Source organism: Bactrocera dorsalis, chromosome 4, assembly GCF_023373825.1.
Source record: "Bactrocera dorsalis isolate Fly_Bdor chromosome 4, ASM2337382v1, whole genome shotgun sequence".
NCBI classification, from domain to species: domain Eukaryota; kingdom Metazoa; phylum Arthropoda; class Insecta; order Diptera; family Tephritidae; genus Bactrocera; species Bactrocera dorsalis.
Window position 1 is genome coordinate 23,304,538 of NC_064306.1, and position 12,764 is coordinate 23,317,301.

General features: G+C 35.9%; 1 long non-coding RNA gene across 1 annotated transcript in view; it reads right to left on the reverse strand.

The window, feature by feature from the left end:
- Positions 1 to 9,351, reverse strand: part of LOC125778090 (uncharacterized) — a 165,847-nt gene extending 156,496 nt beyond the window's left edge. Inside the window, exon 1 of the long non-coding RNA XR_007422480.1 lies at positions 8,934 to 9,351. This is a non-coding gene — a long non-coding RNA (uncharacterized LOC125778090). The remainder of the gene's footprint in view (positions 1 to 8,933) is intronic.
- Positions 9,352 to 12,764: the final 3,413 nt, after the last annotated feature.

Genomic DNA, 12,764 nt, shown 5'->3' on the forward strand with positions numbered 1-12,764 from the left:
CAATTGTGCGCATTAAGGTTAATTCACATATGTATAATTTGACCTAGTCTCCCAATTTTCACCAAATTCGGTACTTACGTCGCAATGGTCGAGTTTAAAATATTCGCTGTTCTGTTGGAACCACATATTATCCAAGTCCATATCATCGAATTCGGGTCAAAAATATTCGGTTATCATTGAGCGGCAGTACGTCCCAATGACGCCGACGACCCAATAATCGCACCAAACCGTAATTTTTTCAGGATGTAATGGTGACTCATGGAGTACGCGTTAATACTGCCACACCCAATTCTTTTCTTATTGACGAAGCGATTCAGCCAGAAATGAGCCTCATCGCTGAAGATATTTTTCTATGAAAATCCGGATAATTTTCTAGTTGTTACTCAGCCCAATAATATACTCGTATATGACGATTCTGGTGGTCAAGCGGCTTCAGTTCTTGCTACAATATATAATTGAATAATTTGGGCTTTCCTCAATTGAAGCGCTAGCGCCAGCAATATCTTCGACACTACACGGGCACTTCTTTGTCTCACTATGGATTAAAATTTTTCCACGATTATGACGACCATAAATTGGATGCAGCGCTCTTAAAGTTGAGGCCACTTACTCCGAATTTCGGTAGTAAATTTTAATAATTTTGTTGGATCGTATATTTTTCCAAGATGAAATGGCAAATCTTACTGAAGACTGTCCCTATCGGTCTACTTTTGTAGCGTCCCTATTGAAAAATCCGTTATAATGATTTTCGTTTTTCGGAAAAACCTAATGCCGAACTTGCCGAATGCCATATGGAATTGTAAGCTAGCAAAGAAAAATTAAAGGATACTTATGAGTACCTGTGACGAAAACCCAAAATAAAACGTTGACTTTTGTGTGTGCGGCAGTGATCCAATTTCACCCATCTACAATACCGAATTTCTTATGGTGCCAAGGAACATGTGTAAAAAGTTCCATCAAGATTTTACAGTTACAGCTTGCGCTGATATACGGACAGACAGACACTCAACCCTATATCTATATCGATTTAGGTGAACAAAATTTCTATGTGTACTCTGTAGCAAAATGTTGCAAATAATTGATTATCTTTCATGGCTTTAAAATAATCAAACTTCTTTCACTAGTATCTTTTAAGCGGTTGGTTAACGAAAAAACTGTGAAATGACCCTGTTACAATTAAGATCATATACTTTGAGGTTTTCACAGATCTGTCTAAGAAATATTTTTCGGAGTACCAAGCAAAAAATATCCTTTTTTTTACCCACCCTAATATACAGCTAGTTCCAGAACTCAAAATGCATTAGAAAGTGCGTTTATAAAATTAAATTGTTTGTCTCTTCTATGCCATTGAATTCAGAGCTTCTACAACAGTTCCTGGCGATATTTTAGTTGACGAGTGAATAAAAAGTTCACAGCTTATTTAATAATTGTTTTAATTGAAATTTTTGTGGTTGAAAAATACTTTGTATATACAGTTTAGCCCAACACATCCATCATTTCAAATACATTTTTAACGTCACTCTTCTTAGTTTACTAAGTATTCCTCTGCTTCACCTCCCTCATTTTCATTTGTGTGGTCTCCAAGTAATATTTGTCGTTCTTAGTTGGTTTGTATATGAGTTGTTAGTGTTTGTCCGATGGGAAATGGATTTCCTCTGTATTATTTACTCTCTAAGTACTTGGCGTTGAGCAATTTCTGCCATTTAATTAAAAACGAAATAAGTTTAACGGAATTGTCGACGCAGCGCCAACATTGTTGCGATTGCATGAACTTTCCATAGATATATTTATGCCAAAGCGTCAAATCCCCGACCCAGGCACGTAGCCAGGGGGGGGCTAGAGGGCTGAAGCCCCCCCCGAAATAAGGAAATTTTTTAAATAAATCGCAAATAAAAAAGATTTATCACTGACTGAATCTTTTGAAACTCTTATACACAACTCAGCTCAAACCTATAACAGTCGTACGCAACTACACTAGACGGTGACTGAAAACTTATCAAAAGTCATACTTAAGCGTTGTACAGATCTCCATCTTGATATGGCGAAGTTGGTTGGCCAGGGATATGACGGAGCAGCAAACATATCAGGGCATTTAAGTGGAGTGCAAACCAGGATAAGACAACTGTATCCAAAAGCACGATATGTTCATTGCGCTAGTCACCGATTGAACCTTGCGTTTTCTAATACTATGTCATTACCTTCAATACGGAACTGCCTTGGTATTGTCAGTGAAATAGCAAATTTATTTAGAAACCATTCAAATGCAAACACAACTTTCCAGGACGTTATACAGAAGCACGCACCAGAAAGCAAAAAAGACGACTTGTTCGCCTTTGTGAAACAAGGTTTATAGAAAGGCATGAAAGCATTACAAGCTTTGTGGAGATTTTCAAATTCATTGTACTAAGTTTGGAAATAATTTCGAGTAAGACATGGTCCATTTCGTCTAAAGCATCAGCCTTCTTAGCAGCGGTAAAGAAAAGCGATTTTTTGCTTAGTCTATTCGTCTGTGAGCAATTGTTCAGCTTAACGCTGCCACTGTCTGTGCAACTCCAAGAAAAATCTATGGATTTTGTATCAGCAATGAACCGAGCCAAAGAATTAATAAGAACTCTGCACCAGAGAAGAGAAACAGCGGATGGTTTTTTCAACGATATTTTCCAAACAGCATCACAAATGTCTAAAGATCTTTATGACATAGATCTTGTAGTGCCTAGAGTGACTTCGCGTCAAACTACTAGTGCTAATCCACCTTGCACAACCCCTGAAAGCCACTTCAGAGTTACAATATTTATTCCATGCGTTGATGCTCTGATTCAAAACATGACAGAACGTTTATTAGTGAATGAGGATATACTCTCGTCATTTCAAATTCTACTCCCAGGTTTTGCTGCAATTGATAATGCCGAAGAATTAAAAAATTTAACTATTTACTTCGAGGAGCAAATATCAATGACAGCATTAAAATCAGAGTATCGATTGTGGTGTGCCAGCTTATCAACAATAGATCCAACCATAGAAGTGTTGAAATTACTGCAACATTGCGATGCAACGTATTTTAAAAATATTCACTACCTGCTTACAATTTTACCAACTCTTCCAGTGAGGACCGCTTCCTTCGAAAGAACTTCTTCAACCTTAAAAAGAATAAAAACTTTACCACGCAGTGTGATGGGCAATGAGCGGCTGAGTGCACTTGCTGTTATTGCAGTGCACTGGGATATTAAAATAGATCCAGATGAAGTAATTAATGATATGGCAAACAAGAAGAAAAGAAAAATATTACTTATTTAAGTTACAACTACCAAATCACTTATGTAATATGTATATGAATTTATATTGTTTTTTTTTAATAAACAGAAAATTCAAAGTTTATATATGTTTTTACTTCAGCCCCCTCCGAAATGAAAAGCTGGCTACGGGCCTGCCCCGACCACATTTACAGACGCAGTAATAATAAATATAAAATAAACCCGTGCCACAGCGGTCAATATGTAACTAGTTCCTCTCATTTGGATTTTAATACATTTATTTGTGAATACTTATTTAAAAAATAAGCAAAGGATTTATTCTATTAAAATAAATAAATTTATGTATTCTACAAACATATGCCAGCTTCAACAAAACTTCTCGACCAAAAAGTATTTATTTTATCCCCGAGGTAGATATATATGTGTGTATGTTCTATCGGGCTTATAACGAAGATTTGTAAATAATTCACATTTTAACAGCACGGACTGTATGCTTATGATCATTGTCGTGTTGGCACAACCCATCTTTCTCTCTGTATCTACATATGTACTCATTTTTTCCTAACTGGAACTCAAAATTCTTTCAAGAATGACCCAATAAATCTACCTGGTCAACTTTTTACGCTTATTATCTAATAACGCAGATGAATGAGCGTATTTAGTCAAATGTAAATGAGACCACACCGTTTTTGCTTCATTTCAAAGTATCTCTTATTGAATAGTAACTCCCCTAGTCTTTGTCCAGCGAAAAGAAAGAAAGTTTATGTTGTCCGCATGAGAGCGTAAGAAGGACGCTAAAAATGTACAACTTATGTGCAAAGGTGTTATGCGAAATACTTATGTGGACCACTGTACATAAGTAAGACGTCACACGCATTATGTGCCAAGAAAGTATGAAAATTATGGTATTGTAAAATTTACAAATCGAGCGCAATAAGTTGTCACATACTTTAGGAGATGGCAGTTAAGTTCTGAATTGTAAAATTCTAGTTTTCGCAATTTTCAATAGCCAAACGTTGTCTACTGAAATTGAGATGCCTTTAAGCTTTAATCTTCCAATATTCAAAGATTATGATAATAAAGCACTAAATATTCTCTCTCTGCCACTATGGAATTATTATTTTCCTGATTTTTGTTGGGTGGTCGATTAGTTTCAGGAAACGTAAGGCGCTGCATACATAAATATTGAACTGACATAAGAAGCAAATAATCACTGAAGCGACCTAAATATGTAATTGCTTCTTTTTCTGCTCCACACTAAGTCACATGTAGTGGTCCTCGTACACATTATTGTTTTTATGGAAGCTACCATAGTGATACATCTTTATTGTTTACCTAAGAAGAATGATGATTGACGAGGTGAGTTATGTTGCGGTTCCTGAATGTTAATTACAATTAATTACAAAGAATTTGAGTTGTACTATAATATGTACATATAAACTAGACAAACGCACAATTACTTCATTAAAGTTCTACAGGAGCTCTTACGAATTTTATGTATTAAATGTGGCTGTTTTTCCAACAGAGAATAGTTGAACAAAGCTAGAGTTATCGCAGTACCGAACCTAGAATACTGTACCCAGTACCGAACTAGAAATTTTTTGTTTTCACCAATGAGTGAAAATAAGGTGTAGACACATACGAAAAATTCTTCTCTGGCAGTCCTTATACAGTCTCAAATTAATTACTAAAACTCTGTCTTTCAGGGAGATTATGAGATTAAGTGACGGCGCCAGTCTCCTGTGGATAACCAAGTAGCAATTAATGTGATCCGTGAAGGTTATGTAACCCAATGTCAAATTTAAAATGCATAGCAAAGTGAGTATAGCCCCATTAATTAAGTAAATAAATAAATACATATGTATATTTTCGGTATTTAAAAAAATGGGTGTGATAAAACGTGCTTAAGCCGTTTATACATATTTCAAATACTTAACCGAGCTCAGTTTGTTATTATATCAACTATTTTATAAGGTACAGCATTTTAGCTAATAATACGTACTTGTATGTATTATGCAGTTTCAAGCAGAGAAGTCTTCATCACCACCAAATTCTTCTTTGCGGAGGTCCTCGGCTTGCTCCAAAAGAATCGCTGATCCTTAAGGTAAATGAGATTATGTAAAATTCACATTTTTTTAAGAGATCAATCTTAAAATCAAACAAGCAAAACAACAACAAACAAGTAAGAAATGGCCAAGTTCGGGTGCAACCGAACATTTTTTATTCTTGCAACGAAAATCATTATACAATTGTAGTATACGGGACCTGAGGTAGTATCAACCCGTTTTTATTTATTTTTACCAAAAGTACACAAAATACACAAAAGTCTACTACTCACAGACAGACAGTCACTCGGATTTCAACTCATCTTACCATCGTGATCATTTATACATATGTATATATATAACGTTATATCTAACTCTATTAGTTTTAGGTGACACGTAGAACCGTTAGGTGAACACATTTGTTATATAGTTTAACAACATGTTGCAATAAAAATCAAATATATAATAGAAAACGCCATTACATAATTCAAGGAGAAATTGATATAACGGAATACAACTTTGCAATAATAATTACTTTATAGCAGCGTTGTCCACGGCCTATGCGCACAATAGCGCACGGACAGTGCCAGACACCTCACACCAACATGTCGCGACAAGTGTCTGTGAAAGCACGATTGTGCTACTGTATTCAACTTCGTAGGCAAGCAAAGAAGAATTTTGCGATCAGTTGACGCTAGAATAACCAACACAAGCATAACGTGCACACAGTCACGTTGGACAACACTGCTTTAAAGTATACCAACTTATGACCAAAAACTGATCAACTCCAACCAACGCTGCTGAAGTCCCCACATATTGAAAATGTGGACTCCAGTATCTATGGTTGACTTTTGACAAAAAATTTCGGTCAATGTATAGGATGTACAATTAAAATTCAGAGAAAATCCTATCCTGATAACACTAGCCGACAATTTTGACATTTTTTTTCTGCTCTGAAACCAAACTTGTTTTTTTATGTTGCTTTGATAAGGTACATATATAATTTGAATATAAAAAAAATTGCTAGGTCCAGGTTAAGAGAAAAATAAAAGTAAAGTTTTTGCAAAAAATATATTGAATATTACAAATTTTTATCCCTCAATTTATATTTTCTTGTACTTTTTTGAACTTCTGCTGTATTGGTAGTCAGGATTATCACGTAAGCATATCCAGCAATAGTCTGCCAGCATGCTAGGAGTCCATTTGCCTTGATACCTTTTCTCCATACTCAATATGTCTTGGTGAAATCTCTCCCCATGTTCATCACTGACTGCACCTAAATTGGGAGGAAAGAAATCCAAGTGCGAATGTAGGAAATGTATTTTCAGGGACATGTTACACCCTAAAGCCTGAAAATCCGTCAATAGGCTTGATATGAGTTCTTTATAATCGGGTGATTTGGTGTTAATCAAAAAATTTTTTACAATCTCAACAAATGAAAGCCATGCTTTTTTTTTTCTAGCGTATTTAGTTTAGAGACAAAGTTTTGATCCTTCATAACTCGTCGTATGTCTGGCCCCACAAAATTCCCTTCTTTTAATTTCGCATCACTAAGTCTCGGAAATATACTTTTAAGGTATTGAAAACCTTCTCCCGTTTTATCCATTGCTTTTACAAAATTTTTCATTAAACTTAATTTTATATGCAGGGGTGGCAATACAATATTCTCGGGTTCAACAAGACGAAGATTGGACACACTTTTCTGATTAGGTACATAGTCTGTTCTTTTTGGCCACTCTTTTTGGATATAGTGTTTACTTCGAGCTCTGCTATCCCATTCGCACATAAAACAGCAAAATTTTGTGTAACCAGCTTGCATACCTAGTAACATCCCAACTACTTTTAAATCAGAACAAATTTTCCAAGAATGTTTAGCATACTGTATTTTTTGTAGTAGATTTTTGATATTTTCATAGGTTTCTTTGATATGTACTCCATGCACCTGAATCTATCGCAACCTTTTCCGAACTCGTATAAGAAGTATAACTTCAATAATATTATCGTAATTGGACCTAAGGATTTTTTTTTATTATTTTTCTAATGATATACATACTAACAGGAACCAAAATATATAATTTTTATTTCAGAGCAAAATCCATTGTCGGCTAGTGTAATTGAGCTGATTCTTAAAAACAGGTTGGATCAATACGTCCCTGATTTCTCGTGAACCTAATACAAAGATTTTCGAACTTCCGGGTGACCCTATGCCCGAAATTTGAGAACATCTGGCTGTCCATATCAGAGGTACACCTAAGAGAGGTACTTTAATGAAACTCAGAGAATATTTTTATATTCTTGCAACCTGTTGCTACAGAGTATTATAATTTTGTCCACCAAACGGTTGTACGTATTACCTAAAACTAAGCGAGATAGATATGGAGCTATACATATATAAATGATCAGGATGACGAGAAAAGTTGGAATCCGGCTTACTCTCTGACTGTCTGTCTGTCCGTGCAAGTTGAAACTTGAGTAAAAATTGAGATATTTTGATGAAACTTGGTATGCGCGTTCCTTAGTAAAAGAAATTGACGAGTTCGTAGACCATAGCCACAGCCACGAATCACTATTAACTAAAAACCTATAAAGTGACAAACCTAAGCACTAAATTAAGATATAAAATTGTAATAATTTAGCACGGGGAATCGCAGTAGCAAGTTGCACCTTGCATCTTGGGCAAACAAGTTTAAAAAAGTGGGCGTGGCCCGCCTTTTAATAAGTTTAATGCATATATCTCCTACAATATTTAAGCTGCAACAACCAAATTTGCGGAACGCAAATATTATAAGTATATTATATATTACAGTGCGAAAATGGATGAAATCGGAAGATAAACCCCGCTCACTCGTTACATAACGATACTGTAGAAAACTACTAAATCAATAATTAATTATGTCAGAAACATTAAATTTTACCTCCGAGATGGTATGAGAAAGCTTTATCGGAGCCGGTGTGAAAATTAGGCGACGGGTGAGAACCGTCCACTTTTTGGTGAAATCACATATCTCGGGACCCGACCTACCGATTACCTACTTCCCATATAGGGATAAAATTTTGCAGTAACAATTCCTTTAAACTAACTAACCAAAAACTGTTCAAATCCAAGCCAAACTGTTTAAGCTCCTTGGTACCAAATAAGTAGACGCCAGAAATATCGGTCCGTATGCGAGATATTCAATTGAAATTTAAACATAATCCTTTTCTGACAATGGCAACTCTGTTTATCAAAACTAGGTTGAATCGAGTCAATACTACTTTGAGCCCCCATATACCTAATACAAAGGTTTTCGAATCTCCAAGTGACTTTATGGAATTACAGAACATATTTTACTCTTAACAGTTTATCTTTGTGCCTAAAATAGATGCAATTTGGTGAAAACTTGACCTAACCTCCATATAACTATTACCGGGATTTCGAACATTGGTGATTGTAAACTTTTTTAACATATAAAATCAGGTCAATACTAACCAACATTCCATATACTACTTGTATGCACATACGAGGTGTGTTCAAAAAGTATCGCGAACTTTGTGTTTTTTTTTCAAAAATTATTTATTTATTCATGAATATCTATTTTGTCCCCTTCAAAGTAATCCCCATGAGATATTATACACTTGTGCCAACGGTTTTTCCAACCTTCGAAGCACTTCAAAAAATCATTTTTTTTTATCTTCTTCAGCTCCTCCTTCGATGCCGTCTTTATCTCGTCAAGAGAAGCGTAACGTCGTCCTTTCATGGGCCTCTTCAGTTTAGGGAACAAAAAAGTCACAGGGGGCCAGATCTGGGGAATACGGTGGCTGCGGCATCATTAGTGTGTTATTTTTGGCACAAGCAACGATGTGTGAGCAGGGGCGTTATCGTGGTGCAAAAGTCAATTTTTGTTCTTCCACAAATCCGGGCGTTTCTGGTGGATTGCTTCGCGCAAATTGCGCATAACTTGCAGGTAATATTCCTTATTGACCGTTCTTCCCTGTGGCAAGAACTCATGATGCACCACGCCCCTGCAATCGAAGAAAACTGTCAGATACGATTCGCGATACTTTTTGAACAAACCTCGTATTATGACTTTTGTTTTTTCTAACAAATGTTATGACGAGTTTGTCGGTCAGTGTGTGGGATTCCGATCATCTGGTTAACGTTGCAAGAGTAATGTTTGATTACACCTGAACTTAGTCCTTCCTTCCTTGCTTTATAAAAATTATATGTATACAATTATTAAAATCAATAATAAATAAGCTATGTCTAAGCTTTTTGAATATAATGAGGTCATTGAACCTTCCGTGTGTGCGACTTTCCCACGCTAGCGTTACAATTGCACAAATTGAATCGTTAGTGCTGTACGAGTAATGGCGTCCAAGTGACTCATGACACCCAGCTGTCATTTCCAAATGACCAATGCAGCTGCCTTACAGAAATATCTAATAACTTAGTTCAAGCGACTTGCAAACACGACTCGTTGGCGCTCCCGGACATGTGTCATAAGCGAAGAAACACACTAAGCGACAACGATATATAATGTGACAATTGAGTGCATTTATCTTCGAAACAAATACTTATAGCGCAGGAGTAAAGGGAAAGGAGCATTTAAATTTTTAGGGCACCAAAAATGGCTTTACTTGGTTCTTTCCTTCCATTATCCAAAACGCGTTTGTACCGCATGTCAGTCAGTTGCCAACACAATTCCATAAAATCTTCCCCTAGCTCTGCTGCTGATTTACTTTATATTATTAAGTGGTAATCTTTTGTCGATTTCGTGCAGATATTTAACCTTGTCAAATGGCAGCTATATTCTATAGAGGACCCGCTATCGGTGGTAACAAACATCTTGTGGACACTAAAATTGTGAAGATTTTCAGTTCGATATTTCAAAAACCGAGGTCTAGTTTGCATAAGATCAATTTCGATATATTTGTGCTCATCGGTCTTGACTCAATTAAAGATTTTGAAGATTTACTCTTCTTTACATACATATTTCTAGTAAATATTTCTTTTAAATAAGTATACATTGAAGTAAACAAAAAATAACTGTGGAAAACATATAACGGGTAATCTAGCGCTTTAAATTTGAATTATCTATATTTCGACATTCGAAACGACAAATACCATTCGGAAAGTGACAGATATTCAGTAAAAAAATCTAAAATTTACTAAATGGGTCGCTATTGACTATTCTACAGTTCGCAGATTGGGCAGAAGATCGTTTGACCGAGGATGGTCAATTTTACCGAAAAATCATCTTTTCGGGCGAGGCTTATTTTCACCTCGATGGTTACGTTAACAAGCAGAATTGTCGCAAAGAAAACCGGCACGTAATCGTCGAGAAGCCAATGCACCCAGCACGAATCACTGTATGGTGCGGATTTTGGTCTGGTGGAATTATCGGCCAATTTTTCTTCGAAAATGAAAAAGGAACCGCCGTAACCATCAATGGTGAGCGATATCGCGCAATGTTAACTGAATTTTTATTCAAGCAAATTGAAGAGGCAGACTTGGACAACATTTGGTTCCAGCAGGACTGCGCTACGTGCCATACAGCAAACGCTACACTCAAACTTTTACGCCCTATCTTTAAATTTAAAATTTTATATGGCCCACCCTATACTATATTTCAATAAAACCCATTTTATTAGCATTTCTTGAATAGTTTTTCAGCTGAAAAACTTTTTTAAGAACCAGAAGTAATCTGCCAACATGTGGCAATCCGATCAACCTTGATACCTTACTTCCATTGTGTTGTTTGTCAATATGTTTTGCACAGTTTCTTCATTTTCGACTAATACTAAACTTTTCCAAGCTTCATTATCAGGAACAGTCATAACTTTGATAAAATCTGTTTCTTTCATGAATTGTCGTATTTAACCTAAAAACCTTCCAAATTTATCACATGATTGAAAAATTTATCACGTGATACTGGTGCTCGTTAAAAATGGGCGCGTAACCCTTATCATGACTGGAAAAATAAATTTCCCGAAAATATGCGATTGTGTAGCAAAAAAATGTGCAGAATACAATAAAAGAAGTATCACGATTTTTTTTGGTGATAGGTATGTTTTGTAAGCAATTCTCATCGCCTCGCGGACGTTGTTATTTGCAAACTATACACACTGCATGTATGGCATATGGACATATACATAGTACATACAGATCTAATATTTCCAGCATGACGTTTACTATGACTGAGCTGCTATAATCCTATTAACCTACCGAAGCCGGAGCTTGATTGTAGGCGTATTGATTGAGCACCGCCAGACTGTAACATCATTATGTTTACTGAATATTCGTACTTGTAGGCCAGCTAACACAATGGGTTACACATAGTGCACATAGAATTTGAATGTATTCTGGCGGACGTCTCAATTGTAGCATCCTATGTGCGTTAAATTGATAAATATAATCAATTAGTTTTACTAATGTCTATTAATAGTAGGGAATGGGATTTGTACAAGCATATCTCTGATATATATTTACATATCATATATGTGTAAAAGTATATGTATATACGGTCAAATATATATATGGTCCAATTACTTATACTTTAGGCACATAATATTAAACTTAGTGCCTACGTCCTACTCTGAGCCACACAGGTGTTAAAATGCGAGACTTTATTTAACTATTGTATTTATTCCATAATCCAACCAGAAATTTGTTTGCTAATTTCTTTAAGTACCATGAGGCTGGTCAAGTTTCACCCACTGAAATATGACCGATAAAAATGGGCACTACTTCTATAAAAAAGACGACTGTTGATGCTGGTGAGACGTAAGCGTCAATGAATGGCGGCAGTTACCGCCCTGTGATAACCTACTATTTAATGCCAGAAAATGAAGCTTGTGATCTCGGCGACATTTGGTTTCAACAAACCGGCGCCCCTTTCCATACATCGCACCAATCATTCAATTTATTGAGTGAACTCTTTGGTGAGCAGATAATTTCTCGTTTTGCACCGATCGATTGGCCACCGAGATCGTGTGATATCACACCGTTAGACTATGCGGACAACCCTGCTTCGATTCAGGCCTTGGAGCAAAATATCATCCGCCAGTTGCCAGTCGAAATGCTCGAAGGGGGCTCTCTGTTTAATAATTCGAATAATGCCAACAGGTTGCCCGTAATTAAAAATGCAGAATTACAGATTTTATATAATTATCGTATTTCAGCTACTTCACTTAATCGAGAAATATCAAAGAATATATGTATAATAAATTTCTTCAGAATTAACAGAACTATCTAATTGTGGCTAGGTCTTCAATACTAACTTGCGCCAGTTATCTGAAATGCGTTGCCTCCTGTAATGTTAAATTTTGTTTATATGGACTTTTAAATAAAAGTAAATAAGCGAACATGATATTGAGAATCAAAAGTGCAGCATACTATAGGCACTAGACCACTAATTACCGCCAATAATTTAATTCACATTCACATTATATGTGTACGAGACATCAAAAGACTTGCTGCGATTGAGTT